This window comes from Equus asinus, chromosome 26 (genome assembly GCF_041296235.1).
Source record: "Equus asinus isolate D_3611 breed Donkey chromosome 26, EquAss-T2T_v2, whole genome shotgun sequence".
Lineage (NCBI taxonomy): Eukaryota > Metazoa > Chordata > Mammalia > Perissodactyla > Equidae > Equus > Equus asinus.
In genome coordinates this window covers 26183989-26205225 of record NC_091815.1, presented here as the reverse complement: position 1 = coordinate 26205225, position 21237 = coordinate 26183989, and the positions used below count along the sequence as shown (strand labels likewise).

At 43.9% G+C, this 21237-nt stretch overlaps 1 long non-coding RNA gene across 2 annotated transcripts in view; it reads left to right on the top strand.

Moving 5' to 3' along the window:
- The window catches only part of LOC123281218 (uncharacterized), a 65424-nt gene that overhangs the window by 2280 nt on the left and 41907 nt on the right, over positions 1-21237 (top strand). The window contains exons 2-5 of one of the 2 annotated variants that reach the window (XR_011498468.1): positions 10218-10291; positions 11735-11819; positions 12155-12293; positions 12673-20466. The exons of the other annotated variant lie outside the window; for it this stretch is intronic. This is a non-coding gene — a long non-coding RNA (uncharacterized lncRNA). Of the gene's footprint in view, positions 1-10217; positions 10292-11734; positions 11820-12154; positions 12294-12672; positions 20467-21237 lie in introns of those variants that run through there. 2 annotated transcript variants of the gene reach the window in all.

The following is a 21237-nucleotide window of genomic DNA, read 5'->3' as shown; positions in this document are numbered from 1 at the left end:
ACTGCAGGAAGCATTCTGTTCATGTTTTGAGGGACAGGGCTCTGGCCTAGAATAGAAATTAGAAGATTGCATGGGCGGGCCCAGTGGCACAGCGGTTAAGTTTGCACGTTCCGCTTCTCGGCGGCCCAGGGTTTGAGGGTTTGGATCCCGGGTGTGGACATGGCACCGCTTGGCAAACGCCATGCTGTGGTAGGTGTCCCACGTATAAAGGAGAGGAAGATGGGCATGGATGTTAGCTCAGGGCCAGTCTTCCTCAGCAAAAAGAGCAGGATTGGCAGTAGTTAGCTCAGGGCTAATCTTCCTCAAAAAAAAGAAAAAAGAAATTAGAAGATTGCAAAGGCTCTTAAAATTCTTATGTTTTAAGATGACTCTAATTGCAAGATCCTAGAGATAAGAATACTTAAAAGTTCCCAAGATTCTAGAGATTCCAAGACAAGACTTCCCACTAACCTGGTAATAAAATTCAAGCCCCTTACGCTGGCCTACAAGGTCCTATGGGATCTGTCCGCTGGCTGCTGATTTTGGCATAATCTTGGCCCACCCTATTCTCTGCTCATGATGCTCCACTCATGTTGGCCTTCTTTCAGGTTCTTGAACACCAAGCCAGCCGGAGGGCCTTTGCACTAGCTCTCTGCCTGAAATGCGTGGCCTGGAGATTGAGATTGGCTCATTTTCTGTTCCCAGCTCAAAGCCCAGTGCCCTCCAGAAGAGACTTTCCCAGACCTTCCTGTCATTTATTAAATAAGGTATTTAATAAATATTCAATGAGTTAATATTTTTGAAGCCATTTGCAATAGTGCCTGGCATACAGTGAGCTCTGAAGGTGTTTGTTAAACACATAAAAATTTTTCTTTGTAGCCTCTTATCACTACCTGAAGGCATCTTATATATTGATTTACATTTTTATTCTGGTTTCCTCCACCAGAACGTTCTCTCTGTGAGGGCAGGGACTTATCTCTTTGGTTCCCCAGTGTCTGGCACACAGTAGGTGCCCAATAAATATTTTGTTGAATGAATGATTTGAATACAATTTGCTAGTCTCTCAAATTCATCTAAAGAGCAGTCAAGGTTTTGGAATTCTCAAGTCTAAAGACCAAGGATGAAGAGGTTCCCAACAGAGATTTCTGAGTCATCTCTGGTGGGTCCTGGCCCCTCCTCACTCTGGGTCAGGAGATGCCCATACATCTTGTTCAGCAGCTAACAGCTGACCACCTCCACCCCTCACCGGCTACTTCCCATCAGACACCCTCTGATCTGGGTTGGGTGGGGCCAGAGTGACCCTCTTTATTTTATTTATTTGTTTTTTTATAAAATTGTCTTAGGGCATTTTTTTTAAAAGATTTTATTTATTTATTTTTTCCTTTTTCTCCCCAAAGGCCCCCGGTACATAGTTGTATATTCTTCGTTGTGGGTGCTTTTAGTTGTGGCATGTGGGACGCTGCCTCAGCGTGGTTTGATGAGCAGTGCCATGTCCGCGCCCAGGATTCGAACCAACGAAACACTGGGCTGCCTGCAGCAGAGTGTGTGAACTTAACCACTCAGCCACAGGGCCAGGCCCCAACCCTCTTTAAATTTAGCTTCCTACCATGGATTTTCTCAGACCACGCTGGAGGCTGCCAACCCCAGATTCCAGCAGGCTGAGTGGTGGATGGGTTCTGGAAATTGCTGGGGGTTGATTTTGCTTGGGATTCCCCAAACCTTATGTTTCTAGAACTTGACTTGCTGTCTGGGGATGAGCCATGGCTCATCTGCTCTCTGGCCCATGCCTCCACACCGCCCCCCGCCCCCCGACCCCACCTCTCTCCTCCCAGCCTTGCCTATCTTAGTCTCTCTCCCTTCTGTCCATCAGAGGCACCCCACCCAGCACCCAGAACTGGGCAAAGGGGAAGCTTAGGATGAGTCTTGCTTCCTTCCGCTACCCTATGTTGGGGCGTCCTCAGATTCTAAGAGCATCCCTGGCTGTGAGTGATGTTGGGCAATTGACAAGCAGCAATTGACACAGACAGCAAAGCAGCAATGTGCTTGGGCCTTCTACTGCTGTCCCCTTGTCCCATCCCTGCATCCCATCTCTCATCCACCCCTCATCTAACCTCTTCCTCCTCTTACTCGCTGCTTTATCCCATGTCTCACCCCATCCTCTCTTTTCCTGAGACCTTCTATGTATCATACCCTGTAGGGGGGTGGCGGTAAAAAAATAAAGCACTGCTCCCACAAATTTTACATCAGGTAGGCGGCCATGGGCTGAGAAAGATGAAATTGCAGGTCGTCTCCATGATGGCTCTTGCTCCCTCCCCTCCATCTTTGTATCTGATTATCATCTGGTTCCACCTCCCCGCTTTCTTCTGTTGTAAAAATAATTAGTTATTTCAAATACAGAGACAGGACAGGTTTAGAGGAATTGTTGTGATTAGCCGTGTATGCACACCTATCTATTATATCTTAACACTTTTACCATTCATTTATTTAGAGAAATAAAACCTTCTTGACTGGGTTGTGGGGTCCCTTCGCAGATGTCATGTTCCTCCCTCCCTCCTTCCCCCAGGGAACCACTCTTGTACAGTTAATATTCTGAGACACCTTTTTATTCTTTTGTTGCATATTTGTGCATCCACACACTTATTTGGGAAAATATTCTTTTGCAGGTTTAAAAACTTTATACACAGGGCAGCACATGACATCCACGTATCTTTCTGCCACTGACCTTTTTTCTTCAGTTTATGAGATTTATTCATGTCTATGCTTGCAGCTCTGGTTCATTTAACTCCTGGGAAGCATTTCGTGGAATGGTTTTGACACAATGCCTCCATCCATCTCCCCTAGGGACCCATCTCTAGGTTGTTTTGTTTCTTCCTCTTACAGACACCACTGCACACTGCATCTTTCTGTGGGTTGAGAATTTCCTCATTTCAATTGCCTGAGTCATGGGGGTCTGGTTCCTTCAGCTTGCATCATGTGGCTTTACTCTGCCCCCTCCTGCCCTCCCCTCTGGCCCAGCCCAGTCCCCTCCCACCTGGGCCCTGCCCAGTCTCCTCCCAGAGCTCCTGGCTTCTAGGCCTCCAGGCTCCCCTTTCCCATCCACCCTCCACTCGCAGCCAGGGGGGTCTGTAAACTGCACATCTGTGATCATTTGTCTGATGCTGGTTGCGCCTCCAAGCCCAAAGCTGGAGGATCACGGGAACAGGGACTGTCTTTCTCTCCCCTGGGTGTCTGTGTCCCACACAGCACCTGGCTGGGAAGACACAGACATTAAGTGGGATGGAAATGTACCAGTTTCAGCAGCTGGCTTTGGAATTCTCCTCGGGCAAGAATTGTCTTGGTTGCTGGAAATATGTGGCTCAGCTGGTTGGTGGAGGCAGGGAGTGGAAGGGGCTGGAGGGCGGCATCTTAAGAAATGGCTGGTGGGACTCAGGGCAGCAAAGGAGTGAACCTGATGGTTCTTCGTTCAAAAGGAACAGAAAATTCAGGGAGGTGAAATGCAGAGGAGGTGGGGCCCCAAGTTTGAGCTTTGAAAGGCTGGAGCCTCTGGTTTAGAAACTTCTGGGAACAGGAGTTACCTGAATTCAATTGCCACTGCCATTGCCATGTCTTTTTGTATGACTTTGGCCAAATTATTCAAGCTCTCAGTTTTCCCCATCTGTAAATAGAGCTCATGACTGTACCTCCCTCCCAGGGATGCAGTAATCAACAAATGCAATAACTCTGCTATCCAGGGTGGCGGTGGCGCAGCAGGTAAGTTTGCGTGTTCTGCTTCAGTGGCCCCGGGTTTGCAGGTTCAGATCCCGGGTGCAGCCCTACGCACTGGTTTATCAAGCCATGCTGTGGCAGGCATGTCACATATAAAGTAGAGGAAGATGGGCACGGATGTTAGCTCAGGGCCAATCTTCCTCAAAAAGAAAAAAAAAAAACCAAGGAAAATAAAAATAACTGTGCTATCCACATGGTGGCTTGCCCATAATCACCTTGTGGGGAGCCCGTGAGAGCAAGGCTGGGTTTTTTGTTCGTCTCTGAATCCCCAGCTTTTCAGGCTCAGTAAATAGTGAGCCGCCACCCCTCAGCTCCCACCTCAGGCTGAGTTAAGGAATCTCCTTTGGGTTCCTTCTCCAAAAGGCATGAATCATACAAGCCCCCGTTAATACTTTGAGGGAGGTTCTAATATATCATCCCTGTCTTCCTCTTTGGATGAGGAATTGGGGGCAGAAGAAAGTTAAGTTACCTGCTCAAGGTCACACAGCTTGTAAGTATCTGTGGTTCTGGGTGGTTGTTCACTCTCCTTCCCTCTCTTCCCTCTCTCTCTCCTCCGTCAGTTTAGGGGAACTGTTTTGTTCCACCCCTACTCCCCAACCTCCCTATAAGGGGGTGGTCGCTCTGGGCGGTGAAGAAAAAATAAGAGTGATTCCCATTCTGACGCCCACCCTTCCCTATTCTGCCGCGACCCCAGAACGGCCGTATCCACCCTCCCACCCTCCTGCTTCCTCCGCCGCTCACACACAGATTCCACTAGGGGGCGCCCTCTGCCCCACAGGTCACTGGGGTGTGGGTTTGGGAGGAGAGAGGGGAAAGGAGCCAAGTGGGAGAAGAGGAGGAGGTCTCCAACGTGGGGAGAAAACCCCAGACTGGGGGCGTTCAGGAGAACTAGAGAGGGACAGATGATAATACGCCCCCTTCCTCCCTGCACCCCGTCCCCTCCTCTCCTTCCACTTGCTCTTTGTGGCCAGGAGCTACTTGGGTTCCAATTCCGGGCTGGCCTTGAGGACAAGTGACGTATAACCTCCCTCTATTCCAGTTTCTCATCAGTAAGGTGGGGATGATATATTAGTACCTCCCTCGGAAGCTTAAAGGGCATTGCGTGATTAATGACAAAAGGGAGCAAAGAGTCACTATGAGCTGGCTGGCATTTCTGCCTTCTTGATCTAGGTGCGTGTTCTGTGCCAGGCGTGGCGCCCAAATCTAACAACAGCCCGGGGTCAATGTCGTTATTATCTCCATGATTACTTTTCATAGAAATTCAATTACTCAAATAGAAGGTGATTATGAGCTCATTAAAACTTTCAAAGACTACAGACCAGGAATTCGCTTTCTCCACATCAATGCCTCACTCCCTGGTCCTGCCCCTTGCAGCCCCCACCCAGGCGTCAATTCTAGGAACTCAGTTCAGCTGCCGCAACCAGCCTGGACTGGTTCTCTTTATTTTCTATCTTTCTACAGAGTGAGACTCACCCTTAGATAGCTGACGAGAGGCCCAGCTCAGGGTCAGGGGGTCACTGGCTCCTGGCGTTACTTTGGGAACGTCACGTCCCTCTTTATGCACCTGCGTCTCCAAATCTAAAGTCCATCTGCATTTAATTCCAGGTTATATTTCAACAGGGCGGAATAAGGAGTGGCTGGGGGAGATCCAGAGGGCGAGGATGCAGAGGGGCCCTCTGCCTGTGGCAAGTGCCAGAGGCCCCAGGGAGCCCTTACATCCAGAGTTGAGGCCAGCCAACTCTGTGCCCAGGCCTGGCAAGCGCCTACCCTAGCCTAGGAGTGGTGGGTGTCAGGGAGGGCTTCCTGGAGGAGGGCATGCGTGAGTCTGCAGAATGAGTGGAGGAAGATCATGGGGAAGAGTGTTCCTTGTAGAGGGAACAGCATGTTGGGAGGCTCAGAGGGTAGCACGGGTGTTGGAGGAACTCGGTTGTTGATGATTCCAGTACAGAGTGCTGGGGGGGCAGGTGGGGGAGTTGGTTTCTCACCTCAAGGGGGGCAGGGGTTGGGAGGAAAAAGGGGAGCAACCGTTCCAGGTGGGGAAACAGCCTGTCCTGAGACCTGGGAGGTAGTGTGGAGACCCAGAAGGCCCTTGTGGCTGCAGTGGGAAGGGGGCAGGCAGAGACCAGATGATGCCAGAGCTGGGCAGCGGGCATAGATGTGGGGGTTCTTAGCAGACATTCAGCAGCATTTGAAGCCCTCTGAATGGCTGGACTTACCCCAGAGAGAGAACGAGGAGAAGACTTGGGTCCTACCCCCAGGAATCCCAGCCTTTGGAGGAGGGGAGAGGAGGTGGGGGAATCAAGGAGACTGAGGCTGAGGGCCCTGGGAGAGAGGGAGACTGCCACCACCAGGTGGGTGGAGTAGAGGTTCTTAGCCAACTCGCCGCCAGAATTTGTATTTTCTAATACTTTTCAAAAAGTGATATGTGGCTAGTATTTATTTTGCATTAAAATTTGTCTTTTTAAGGAAGATTGGCAACAGATATTAGCTCAGGGTGAATCTTCCTCAGCAAAAAAAAGAAAAAAAAACTTTTTAGAATTTTGTGCCAGTCTTGAAGATCACTGGAGATGCTTCTATCTTTGCCTACTATTTTCTAGGAAGTTTTAAATCAATATTGTAAATGTTATAACCAGAGTTCAGTGTTTTAAAAAATCATAGCTTTGGGGATCTAGCTCTGTGAAACCCTGAACTTGGTGCCACAGTTTTTTTTTTTTAAGATTTTATTTTTCCTTTTGCTCCCAAAGCCCCCTGGTACTTAGTTGTGTATTTTCAGTTGTGGGTCCTTCTAGTTGTGGCATGTGGGACACCGCCTCAGCATGGCCTGATGAGCGGTGCCCTGTCCGCGCCCAGGATTCAAAGCAGTGAAACCCTGGGCTGCCGAAGCAGAGCACGCGAACCTAACCGCTCGGCCACGGGGCCAGCCCCTTGGTGCCACAGTTTTGACTGAGTTCCTTTTCAGTTATCTTGAGAGGGGCAGTCTTCTATTTTGTCTTTGTAGTACATAAAATTTTTTGGGAAAATTTTGTATCTCTACACATTTTTAAGTTGATGGCAAACTTTTTCTCATGTTTAAATCGTTGTCATTTCTGGTGTATTGTGAATATTGACATTTAAAAACAAAAGGTGTGCTGTTCTTTTAAATATATCCAGTGGAATCTTTGAGACCTGAGATCTATTAAACATTTACAAAAAGACGTAAGCACCTTTTTCTTTAATTTCATAGTTTCTTTTTTCTCTTTGAACTTGTATTTCATTTCACTTCTGCCACAGAACTTTATCCTAATATATTTTTATGCTTAAGTAACTTTTAGTGATCATCCTATCGTGTTTCTGCCCAACAAAAATATGTAAACAAATAGAAATTAAACAAAATTTGTTTCTTGTGACCATTAGTTTCTGAGAAATTAACATTTTTCCTCCTGAATTGAGTTTTTTAAAAAAATTTTGTTGTTTTTTGTTTGTTTTGTTCCTTTTTTTGTGTGTGAGGAAGATTGGCTCTGAGCTAACATCTGTGCCAATCTTCCTCTATTTTGTATGTGGGTCGCTTCCACAGCATGGCTTGATGAGCAGTGTGTAGGTCTGTGCCCGGGATCTGAACTGGCAAACCACAGGCCGCTGAAGTGGAGCATGTGAACTTAACCACTATGCCACTGGGCTGGCCCCAGTGGATTGAGTTTTTATTACAACTAGTATTTGTACAGAAGTGATCAAAACATAAATCATTACATAATTTGATATGCAATTATTAAACATAGAAAGAAAAATTATATTTCACATTTATTTCTTAACATGAATGGGCTTCTTTCCCAATTAGTTCTTGTATTTGTCAATAAATATTACTCATTTTACCAATAGAATTCTAGTCAGTATGAATGATGCTTCCATGAGCATTTAACATACACATCTCTAGATACGTTTATGCATTTTTGCTACCCAGGAGAAAAACTGATGTGTCATTGGATGCTCATTTCTTTCACCTTAGTGGTTCGTACTAAATTTCAAAAGTGACCATTACTAATTCACATTTGGAGCAGCAGTGTATGAGCTGGTCTGTTCCACATCTTTGCCAAAATTTGCTCCAGATCTTTTAAATTTAGCAAATCTGTGAGTTTGTAGTTGCGTTGTGGTTTTAATTTGCCTTCCGTGACGGCTAATGACGTCGAGCATCTTTTGATTCGTTTATTGGCCGTTTAAACTTCCTCTCTTGTAAATGGCTATTGTCAGTTTTGTCCATTTTTCATTTGGGTTGTCTGCCTTCTTACGATTGATTTCTAGTAATTCTTTCTCTATCCTGGTTGTGAGCTCTTTGCTGGTCGTTTTTGGCAAATATCTTTTCCACCCTGTGATTTGCCTTTTCATTCTTTGTTTGGTGTCTTCTGATGAACTCTCTTTGAATGTAGTGCCATTTGTCAGTCTTTTTCCGTGATTGTTAATGCTTTTTTGTGTCCTATTTAGGAACACTTCTTCTTCCTTGATATGCTCCTATATTATCTTCTAAAACTTTTATTGCTTTGCCTTTCACATTTCGATCTACCATCTACCTGGAATTGATATTTGGTGTCATGTCAGGTTGGTGTCAAACATTTTTTTCTCCATATACTCAATTGTCTCAGTCCCATTATTGAAAAAAACCATCCTTTCCCCACTGCTCTGTAATGGCATCTCTAGCGGCAACCAAATGTGGGTCCCTGTTTTGGGCTGTCTCGTGTCTTCCATTGGTCTCTGTTCATGCTTGTGGCAGTTCTACACCGTCCTAATCACTGTGGCTTCATAATCAATTTTGATATCGAGTAGAGTAAATCCTCTCACCTTTTTCCTATTTAGGAGTTTCTTGGCTTTTCTCGATGCTTTGCATTTCCACACACATTATTTTTATTTTCCAGCTTTATTGAGATAGTTGACATATAATGTTGTATAAGTTTAAGGGGCTACTATCCATATGCAGTTTAGAATGAGTTTATCAAATTCCACAAAATAACCTTTTGGAGTTTTGCTTTGACTTAGAGTGAATCTATAGATCTATTTGAGGAGAACTGACATATTTAAAATATTGTCTGCCAATTCATTAATATAGTTTCTCTCTCCATTTATTTGTCTTTTTAATTTATCTCAATATTATTTCATTGTTTTTCTCTGTAACGTTCCTGCATATCTTTTGTTAGATTTATCCCTAGGTATTTGATATTTTTACATGCTGTTTTAAAATTCCATCTGCCAATTGTGGCTTTCATCTAGAAACACAAATATATTGATTTGGTATCCAGTAATCTTTCTGTGCTCACTTATTAATTTTTGGATTTACACCTACAGATTATGTCATTTGCAAGTAATGGCAGGTCTGTTGCTTCCTTGACAGCCCTTATGCTATTTATTTATTTTTTTCATTTATTTACTTATTAAACTTAGTGAACAGGCTAAGTCCTTCAGTACAATGTTGAAGAAAAGTTGTGAGAGAATAAGCATCCTTGTCTTGTTGCCAATCTCAAAGGGAAAACTTTCAGTGTTTCACTATTAGGTAAGAACTTTGCTGCAGGAAACTTTATCAGATAAAGGCATTTTATTCTTAGTTTTCTAGGAAGTTTTTTTAAAAGCATGAATAAGTGTTGAATTTTGTCAAATAGTTTTTCAGATCCATCGAGGTCATCATATAATTTTTCTCCTTTAATCTATTAATTAAATAGAATAATTTTCTCAAGTTAAGCCATCCTTCCTGGGATAAAGGCAAGTGAATTATGGTAAATGAACCTTTTTATATTATGCAAGATTCTGTTTGCTAGATTTGATTTATGATTTTTACATCTGAATTCATTAATGAGATTGGCCGGTAGTTTTACTTTCTTACATCGTGTAAGGCAGGTTTTGGTATCAAGTTTCTGCTGTTTTTTCTTCACCAAAGCTGCTCTTTTCCTCTTCCCTGAAAGAGCTTGTATAAGGTTGGCAGAATTTCTTCCTGAACTCTTTAGTAAGATTCACTAGTGAAACTCTCAGAAACATTAGAGGGGAAAATGTTTACTTATAGATTCAATTTCCTTTATCATCGTAGGACTATTCATGTTTATTATTTCTTCTTGTGTCCATTTGTCAAGTTGGATTATTATTATTATTATTATTTTAAAGATTTTATTTTTTTCTTTTTCTCCCCAAAGCCCCCCAGTACATAGTTGTATATTCTTTGTTGTGGGTCCTTCTAGTTGTGGCATGTGGGACGCTGCCTCAGCGTGGTTTGACGAGCAGTGCCGTGTCCGCGCCCAGGATTCGAACCAATGAAACACTGGGCCGCCTGCAGCGGAGCGCGCGAACTCAACCACTCAGCCACGGGGCCAGCCCCATTATTATTATTTTTTTAATTGAGAATTTGTCCACTTAATTTATTTTTCAAACATTTTTGGCATAAAATTGTTCTGGTAGTCTCTTTCTCGTGTTTACTTTTGTTTAAAAAATTTCATTCTTTTCTCTCTCTCTCTCTTTTTAAGCAAGAGAAAAACAAACAGAATTTTATTAACATGTATACCTCATGAATACATGGAAGAGATCCAGGGAAAAATGAGTAAGTCCCCTTTCTGTTTTCATGCAAGCATGGAGAAAATGTGTTCACACAATTAAATAGATGGGAATAAAAAAAAACCCAAACAGGGGCTGGCCCAGTGGCTTTGTGGTTAAATTTGTGTACTCTGCTTCCGCATCCTGGGGTTTGCCAGTTTGGATCCTGGGCACAGACCTATGAACTGCTTATCAAGCCATGCTGTGTGGGCCTCTCACATACAAAATAGAGGAAGATTGCCACAGATGTTAGCTCAGCGACAGTCTTCCTCAAGCAAAAAGAGGAAGATTGGCAACAGATGTTAGCTCAGGGCTAATCTTCCTCATCAAAAAAAGAAAAAAAAAGAGGCTGGCTTGGTGGTGCAGCAGTTGAGTGCGCACATTCCACTTCGGTGGCCTGGGGTTCACCAGTTTGGATCCCGGGTGTGGACATGGCACCGCTTGGCAGGCCATGCTGTGGCAGGCGTCCCACATATAAAGTAGAGGAAGATGGGCACAGATATTTGCTCAGGGCCAGTCTTCCTCAGCAAAAAAAAAAAAAAAAAGAAAAAAAGAGAAGGATTGGCAGCAGATGTTAGCTCAGGGCTAATCTTCCTCAAAAAAAAACAAAAAACAAAAAACCAACCAAAATGATCCCAGACAAACCCAGTATAGCAATGTCTTTTAATTCTTTGAACTCTTTCTAAGCTAAGTACCAAAAATCAGTTGTAATCTATCTCCAAAAAAGAGTTTGGTGATTTCTCAGCTGACGATCTGTCTAGGTCTTTCTTCAGTTTTGTTGAATGCAAAGTATTGGAAGCAAAAAACTTGAAAAGTGAAGATTTGCAAAAGGATTCGTTATCCAGTCATTAGAGCTTCTCCCTTTCTCAATACCAGTATTAATATTCTAGATGTCTCTTTGGTCAACCGGGAAACTTTCTGCCCTGAGAGCGTGCCTTGAGAATGAAGGGAGGCAGGATTTTTTGTTTTTTTAAAAAGTAGGTGAAGGGTGGAGATGGAAAGTGGGTACGTCATTCCTACAGGGACTTTCTCAGACAGATTTTTTTCAGGAAATTGTCCATTGGGAGGATGAGGATCTGGACATTAATTTCCTTTAATTAATCCCTGTATCTGCCTATTCCGTGGAAAATCCTTGTGGACACTTCCTCATGTACATATCCCAGAGTAAGGACCAGTCCCTACCTTGAAGAGCCGTGATGTTTTCTGTCTTACACTCTCTGATCTGTTGTGTCCTGCATTAAGAAAGGAGTTGGTCTTAGTTCCTGTATCACAATCCAGAGCATCCAGCACTGTGTCCTGACATATGCTTGGCCCTAAGTTGCTGGGCATTGCCAGCACAGACCTGATTATAAATAACTGCTGCAAACTCAACAGCAATAATATATAGAGTGTATGTGGGGCTGTGCTGTACACTTAAGAGGCATTAATGAATTTAATCCCCATTTTACAGATGAGGAAACTGAGGCCCAGGAATGTTCAGTCACTTTCCCAAGACCACCCAACCAATAACTGGCAGGCCTGGGGCTCGAAACCAGGTATGTCTGAATCCAAAGCCTGTGCCACACTGCCTGGGAACTCTAGGCTCTCAGGACTGTGGAACTGTAACCTTGGAACCCTGTTAGACACCTTCTCATTCATCACCTTTGTTTTGCAAAGGAGGGCCTGGGACCAGAATCAGGGAGTAGCTCGTGCAAAGTCATCCACTCAGGCATAGCAGGTGAAAGGTGTGAGGGGAAAAGCCAGAGGCACGGGTGGGAACCTCTCCCTATTGATATTATAATACCCAGAACTTTGGCACAGTTTCTTTTGACGATAAACACGTATGGCAACAGCTGAATGAGTTCCTTAATCTTTTGAGAAATTTCTCCAGGAGGCAGGGGTGTGGCTGAGATGACTTCAGGGCCCATACCAGATGCTACGAAGCTTGGATTCTCTTCCGGGGCCAATGAGCAGAGGCTGGACCATCTCACACTGTCAGTGGATGTTCCAGTAGAGGACAAAACAGCAATGTGAGTCCTGGCTCCAGGTCCAAACTGACTGTTGGTCCAGGCATCAGAATGAATCTTAACCCTGGACCTATACTGAACCCTAAATCCAGCCATGGAGGGAAATCCAGGGAGAGGGCAGAGCCTGGGTGAAGACCAGGAGGTGAGACATATGTGGTCACAATGGGGGCACTGGGCTGTTTAGGCCAGAAGGACACCCCAGCTCTTTGTTGCCACAGCAGCCACTGCAGAGGTATGGAATGGAGGAAGTTGAGCCTGGGGATCAGTCAGGGACAGGCCTCCCTTTTGTCGCATTTCAGAACAACAAATTGATATTAGTTTCCTTGCTGCAAATTACCACCATTTTAGCAAGTTGAAACAACACAAGTTTGTTCTTTTACAGTTCTGGAAGTCATGTCTGAAATGAGCCTCAGGGGGCTAAAATCAAGGTGCCAGCAGGGCTGTTTCCTTCTGGAGGCTCCAGGGAGAATCTCTTCTCTGCGTCTTCCAGCGTCTGGAAGCTGTCCACATTCCTGGGCTCGTGGCTGCTTCATGCAATCTCTGCTTCCATCATCACATCTCCTTCTCTGACTCCGACTCTTCTGCCTCCCTCTTATAAGGACCCTTGCGATGACAGTGGGCCACCAGGATAATCCAGAATAATATCCCCATCTCAAGATCTTTAATTTAGTCACACCTGCCAAGTCTCCTTTACCATGGAAGGGAGCACATCCCGGGGATTAAGTCATGGGTGTCTTTAGGGGAGGTGGGCATTATTCAGGCTCCCACACTAGATAAAGCAGATGCAGGGGTCTCAGTCTCCTATGGAATTCCTTCAGGAAGCAAATCCTGGGGTGCCTTTGGGGAGAGCTCCCCTTTGCACTCACTCTCTCCCCCTCTCCACAGCACCTCAGTTGAACTGATCACCATTTCTAGTTAAATCAATATTGACTGTTTACATTATTACGACTATGTCATAGAGTTCACAGCTGGGCCAGGTAGTGACCTACAGCTACATTTTCTTTCTGCTATGGGCTTGTTTTTCCTAAGGTTAATAACTGCTTTGTCTTTCATTGGCTTACTTTTCTATGCACTTGTCAACATTTCATTCCCAGATTCTGACATAACCATGAAACTCTCACCATGATCAACCACCCCGGAGAATCATCCTCATGACACTCAAAAGAACCTCACGGGTCACCTTGGAAGGACGCTGAGGAACTGACCCCTTTTTTTGAAAACTGATAAATAATGGAAAGAATTAAGCATTTCTGTTGCTTTTTCTATCAAACTATACATCAAGACCTTCTTTCTCTTAAGCTGAATATCTTGGTTCTTAATTATATGAACATCGTTTATGTGCTTTATCTTCTCTAATCATCGATATCTGTTTATGCATCAATATCATATGTCTATACCCTACATATATCACCTATATTTAATCATCTACCTATATATCATCTACACTATATAATCTATATATCTATATCATCTTTATAGTATAGATATCTATGTCTATACCATCTATCTGTATCACTATCATATATCAATGCTAATATTATATATCCATATTTATACTCTATATACATCTAATAGTTTCAAAATAGCTACATCAGTATTAATATATAATTACTGAAAGCCATTTAAGGTGTTTTTCTGGTTCTTTTTTTTTTTTTTTTCCCTGCTGAGGAAGATTCACCCTGAGCTAACATCTGTTGCCAATCTTCCTCCTTTTGCCTGAGAAGGATTTGCCCTGAGCTAACATCTGGGGAAGTCTTCCTCTATTTTGTATGTGGGTCACTGCCACTGCATGGCTAGATGAATTGGTGTAGTTCCGTGTCCAGGAACCAACCCTGGGCCACCAAAGTGGAGTGTGCCGAACTTAACCACTAGGCCACAGGGTCGGCCCCTGGTTCTTTTTGTTTTTAGGGAGGTACTGTCAAGCTGTTGGGTCCATACAGTACATACATTCACTGATTCACACTTGTACGCAGCATCCCAACAACACAGGGACCCAATTGGGGCCCAGACCTACCCTTCATGTACCTGCTCGGAGAGACTTGCGTACACCCAGTCTTTCATACCCAGAAGCCTCCAGGTTATTTAGATTCCAGCTCTCTCAGAGTTTCAACTGCTCTCCACCTAGAGTCTTACACAGATGCAGCCAAGCATTCATGGACCCTAGACCCACCAAGACCCAGATACAACATGTACAGGGGCATACTCTCTCCCACACACAGACCAGGGTCTTTTCCAGCCATAACAGTTACTGTCCCAGGGCTCTATAACCCTCTCCAGCCCAGCACCCTCCCTTTTTTAAATTTAAATTTTATCTTTAAATTATTTTATTCAGGTCATATTGGCTTACAACATTGTGTAAATTTCAGGTGTGTATTATTATGTATCAGTTTCTGTATAGACTGCATTGTGCTCACCACCAATAGTCTAGTTTTCATCCATCAGCATACATGTGTGCCCCTTGCCCTCCCTCACCCCCTTCCCCCCTGGTAACCACTAATCTCTTCTTATCCATGTGTTTATCTTCCACATATGAGTGAAATCATACAATGTTTGTCTTTCTCTATCTGGCTTATTCCACTTGGCATAATACCTTCAAGGTCCATCCACGTTGTTTCTTTTTTTTGTTTGTTTTTTGCTGAGGGAGATTCACCCTGAGCTAATATCTGTTGCCAATCTTCCTTAAAAAGACAAATTTTAATGCAAAATAAATACTAGCCACATATCACTTTTTGAAAAGTATTAGAAAATACAAATTCTGGCGGCGAGTTGGCTAAGAACCTCTACTCCACCCACCTGGTGGTGGCAGTCTCCCTCTCTCCCAGGGCCCTCAGCCTCAGTCTCCTTGATTCCCCCACCTCCTCTCCCCTCCTCCAAAGGCTGGGATTCCTGGGGGTAGGACCCAAGTCTTCTCCTCGTTCTCTCTCTGGGGTAAGTCCAGCCATTCAGAGGGCTTCAAATGCTGCTGAATGTCTGCTAAGAACCCCCACATCTATGCCCGCTGCCCAGCTCTGGCATCATCTGGTCTCTGCCTGCCCCCTTCCCACTGCAGCCACAAGGGCCTTCTGGGTCTCCACACTACCTCCCAGGTCTCAGGACAGGCTGTTTCCCCACCTGGAACGGTTGCTCCCCTTTTTCCTCCCAACCCCTGCCCCTCCTTGAGGTGAGAAACCAACTCCCCCACCTGCCCCCCCAGCACTCTGTACTGGAATCATCAACAACCGAGTTCCTCCAACACCCGTGCTACCCTCTGGGCCTCCCAACATGCTGTTCCCTCTACAAGGAACACTCTTCCCCATGATCTTCCTCCACTCATTCTGCAGACTCACGCATGCCCTCCTCCAGGAAGCCCTCCCTGACACCCACCACTCCTAGGCTAGGGTAGGCGCTTGCCAGGCCTGGGCACAGAGTTGGCTGGCCTCAACTCTGGATGTAAGGGCTCCCTGGGGCCTCTGGCACTTGCCACAGGCAGAGGGCCCCTCTGCATCCTCGCCCTCTGGATCTCCCCCAGCCACTCCTTATTCCGCCCTGTTGAAATATAACCTGGAATTAAATGCAGATGGACTTTAGATTTGGAGACGCAGGTGCATAAAGAGGGACGTGACGTTCCCAAAGTAACGCCAGGAGCCAGTGACCCCCTGACCCTGAGCTGGGCCTTTGGTCAGCTATCTAAGGGTGAGTCTCACTCTGTAGAAAGATAGAAAATAAAGAGAACCAGTCCAGGCTGGTTGCGGCAGCTGAACTGAGTTCCTAGAATTGACGCCTGGGTGGGGGCTGCAAAGGGCAGGACCAGGGAGTGAGGCATTGATGTGGAGAAAGCGAATTCCTGGTCTGTAGTCTTTGAAAGTTTTAATGAGCTCATAATCACCTTCTATTTGAGTAATTGAATTTCTATGAAAAGTAATCATGGAGATAATAACGACATTTACCCCAGGTTGTTGTGTTTTCATAGGCTCAAAGCAGGGCTGCATGTAAAAGGATCAACATCAGTCCTGGACTGGGAAGTGGACGAGAAGATGAGCCGCTGAGAGGGGGTCTTGTTAACATGGAACTCTCAAAATTAAGTGTAGAATTGTGTATTCACTTTTTAGAATTTTGTGCCAGTCTTGAAGATCACTGGAGATGCTTCCATCTTTGCCTACTATTTTCTAGGAAGTTTTAAATCAATATTGTAAATGTTATAACCAGAGTTGAGTATTTTTAAAAATCATAGCTTTGGGGATCCAGCTCTGTGATGCCCTGAATTTGGTGCCACTTACCATAATACCGTCACGTTGTTGCACATGGCAGGATTTTGTCTTTTTCATGGCTGAGTAGTATTCCATTGTGTGTGTGTGTGTGTGTGTGTGTGTGTGTATACACCACATCTTCTTTATCTATTCATTCATTGAGGGGCAGTTGGGTTGCTTCTATGTCTTAGCTATTGTGAATAATGCTATGATGAACATAGGGGTGCATAAACCTCTTTGCATTGTTGATTTCATGTTCTTTGGATAAATATCCAGTAGTGGGATAGCTGGGTTGTATGGTAGTTCTATTTTTAATTTTTTGAGAAATCTCCGTACTGTTTTCCATAATGGCCGAACCAGTTTGCATTCCCACCAGCAGTGCATGAGGGCTCCCTTTTCCCCACATCCCCTCCGACATTTGTTGTTTCTTGTCTCGTTAATTATAGCCATTCTGATGAGCACCTTCCCTTTTATCTGGACCTCTAGTCTTATGCTTCCCTCCAAGGATCAGACCCTCTGGGCCACCAGGTGGTGCTGTGAAAGCCTGTTCTAGCTGAGGTACTGAGTGGGAAGATGGAGGGACAGAGGGGAAGAATAGGACGGAGATGACTAGAGTGGGAGAAGGCAAGATGTGGAGGGAGAGATAACAATAATAAGATCCTATTTAATTCTCAAAAATCCTAAGGGGATTACACTTATGATTCCCACTTTCAGTAAGGAAACCGAGGCTCAGAGAGGTGCTGCAACTGCTGAAGGTCACACAGCTCAGAAACAACAGAGCCAGGTTTGAACCTAGATGATCTGGCAACAAAGCCCTTCCTCTTAAGCATTGCGTATGACAATATGTGACTGTGGGTTAGTGTGCATGCAGGTGTGTGGGGCTTTCAATTGATCAAAATTATCTGTGTGAAAATAGTGATAATGATACTGATGACAGCAACAACTTCAGTAGCTAATATTTATGGAGGGCTTCCTACATGCCAGGCTGTGTTCAGCCCTTTACCTACATGTCTTGCTAAATCTTCACAATATCACTGCAAAGTAGGTAGCATTTTATTTCTATTTTAAACGGAGAAAGTGATATTTGCTTATGATGAGAAAGTAGAAATGTGCCCTGCTATCCATCAGTTTGGAGTAACAGAGGGATAAAGCCAGGTGCAACGTTAACAGGAAACGACGTTTCTCCCGAGGTCACCCTGCAACCGTAAAGTGTCATAATGACTCACTTCATGGAGTGACTACTGTTTTCTTACCCACTGAGAAAACCTTGTCCTCTGAAATTGTAGGTGATAAATTTTGCTGTTTGAAATTGTAACAGTAAGAGTGAAACATCCCACCCCTGTCTGGTGGGTCTAAGGCACTTTGACACAGAGAAGCAGCCTCCTTTTCCAACCCAAGTGCAGAACTTCAGATAAGGGATTTTTTTTTTTCGCTGAGGAAGATTCGTCCTGAGCTGACATCCACTGCCAATCTTCCTCTTTTTGTATATGAGTCGTGGCCACAGCATGGCTACTGACAGACGAGTGTTGTAGGTCCACACCTGGGGACTGAACCCGGGCTGCTGAAGTGGAGCAGGCTGCACTTACCACCAGGCTGCCAGGCCTGGCCTGAGGGATTTCTGAATATACAATTCTACACTTGATTTTGAGAGTTCCATGTTAACAAGACCCCTTCTCAGCGGCTCATCTTCCAGTCCACTTCTCAGTCCAGGCCTGATGTTGATCCTTTTACATGCAGCCCTGCTTTGAGCCTATGAAAACACTGCTTCATTTAAATTCTACCTAAATGCAGCCCTCCCCCTAATCCTGTGATACGTGCATCTTTTCCTTTTTTGGTGAGATGCCCCACAGTCCCTCTAGGGGGTGCCATCTCTCCCTCATTGCTATGGGTTAACAAACCTGATGTAGGCTAGGACAAAATGTAAGTCCGTGTGTGTGTGTGTGTGTGTGTGTGTCTCTCTCTGGGTACTTCTGAGTGTGAAATATCGTACAAGCAATTATTATTGCGCTGTCATCATGGAGAATTGAACTGCATTGTCTGTCTCTCTGAATATGTTTGTATGTATTGCTCTGACTAAATTTCTATATAAAGTACAGTAGAAACGACTCCGCTCTGTATTTTCACCTCCCTCTCCATTTTTGTGGGCACAGTACTTTACAGTTTATCTCTATTATTAGCCACTAACGCAGACAAGACCTGTGTTGTTTTTATCTCTAGATCAACTCATCTAAAAACCTAGTTAGCCAAAACTGATTTGCCCAAAGTGTTTATTTATCAAATTTGCTTTATTTCAGAAGTCCCCAGTATCATTGCCAGCATCATCATCACAAACAGGAACAGCCCTATTTATTGTTCGCCATAATGATCATAATGCTACCACCCACAGTAGCTCTCATTTGCTGGGGCTCTGACTGGAGGGGTGGTTAAGAGGGTCCAGCTCCAGCTTTGATCTTTTATTCCCTGTGTGACCTTGGATAAGTGACTCAACTTCTCAATGCCTCAGTTTCCTCATTTGCAAAGTAGGAAGATAATAATATTTGCTATGCCATAGGCTTGAGGTGAGAGTGCAATGAGGTGTGTTGCAGTGCTGTGTACACGTGAATGTTATTATTACTGGAGTTTCTGGCAGGCCAGGCACTGTGTGAGCCACTGGTGAGCTGCCATTTTATCTCTATCTCATATGGTATTTCTATTTTTAATTGTCTGAGGAATCTCCATACTGTTTTCTGTAGTGGCTGCACCAGTTTGCATTCCCACCAGCAGTGCATGAGTGTTCCCTTTTCTCCATGTCCTCTCCAACATTTATTATTTTTTGTCTTGGCGATTACAGCCATTCTAACGGGTATAAGGTGATATGGTATTATAGTTTTGATTTGCATTTCCCTGATGATTAGTGATGTTGAACATCTTTTCGTGTGCCATCTGTATCTCTGGAAAAAAGTCTGTTCATATCCTCTGCCCATTTTTTGATTGGGTTGTTTGTTATTTTGTTGTTGAGTTGGATGAGTTCTTTATATATTTTGGAGATTAACCCTTTGTCAAGATACATGATTTGCAAATATTTTTCTCCCAGTTGGTGGGTGGTTGTTTATATTTTCAAGGTAAAATTGACATAGAAGAAAATGCATAATATAGAACACTGTCATCACCTCAAAAAGTTGTCTCACGTCCCTTCCCAGTCAGTGTCTCAGAAACAACCACTGCTGTGTTTTTCTCCCCTCATAAAATTAATCTGTTCTAGAACTTGAAAGAAATGGAATTATACTCCATGTGTTCTTCTTTTTGAGACTTATTTTCCTCAGTGCGGTGTTTTTGAAATTCGTCTGTTGTTGTTGCATGTTGTCTAAGTTTTAACAAACGTCTAAAAAGTTTTTAAAGCAGTCGTACCATTTTGCGCAGCCATTAGTAATGCTTGAGAGTTCTGGCGATCCCTGTCAATATTCGGTGTTCTCTGCCTCTTTCAATTTCACCATTCTAGTGGGTGTGTAGTAGTATCTGTTTCGTTTTAATTTGTATTTTCCCGATGACTAAAGATATTAAACAGATTTTCATATGCCTATTGGCCATTTTTGTTGAATTTTTTTTCTCATTGAGTTGTAGGTGTTCCCTGTATATTCAAGATATAAGTCTTTTGTGAGATGTATGTGTTCTGAATATTTTATCCCCATCTGTGGCTTATCTATTTCTTTCTTTTTTGTTGTTGTGAGGAAGATTAACCCTGAGCTGACATCCACTGCCTGTCCTCCTCTTTTTGCTGAGGAAGATTGGCCCTGAGCTAACATCCATGTTCATCTTCCTCTACTTTATATGTGGGACGCCTACCACAGCATGGCTTGATAAATGCCTAGGATCTGAACCGGCAAACCCCAGGTCTCCAAAGTGGAGCTCACGGACTTAGCTGCTACACCACGGGGCCGGCCCCCTATTTATTTTCTTTCCTTTCCTTTTTTTTTTTTATTCAGTTCATAATAGTTTACATCAATGTGAGATTTCAGTTGTACATTATTTCTTGACTGTCACCATATAAGTGCTCCCCTTCACCCCCTGTGTCCCCCCACCCCCCTTCCCCTGGTAACCACTGAACTGTTTTCTTTGTCCCAGTATTTGTTTATATTCCACATATGAGTGAGATCATCTGGTGTTTGTCTTTCTCAGACTGGCTTATTTTGCTTAGCATAATTCCCTCTAGGGCCTTCCATGTTATTGCAAATGGGATGAATTTGCCTTTTTTCTGGGTGAGTAGTATTTCATTCTATATATATATATGCACCACATCTTCTTTATCCAATCATTGGTTGATGGGCATTTGGGTTGCTTCCATGTCTTGGCTATTGTGGATAGTGCTGCAGTGAACATAGGGGTGCATATGTTACTTTGGATTGTTGATTTCAGATTGTTCCTATTTATTTTCCTAATGGTGCTTTTCGATGAGAAGAATTTTGGATTCAGACCAGTTTATCAATTTTTTAATGGTTAGTGATTTTTATGTCCTGTAGAAAAAAAATTTGTCTACTCCAAGTTTATGAAGATTTTTAAAAATATCTTTTACATAAAAGTTTTATAGTTTTAGCTTGTATTTTCAGGTCTTTGATCCATTTCAAGTTAATTTTTGGGCATGAGGTGAAGTAAAAGGCAGGGTATGTTTTGTTTCCATGGCTATTCAGTTGTTTTACTACCATTTGTTGAAAATACTATTCTTTCTCCATTGAGTTATCTTGACT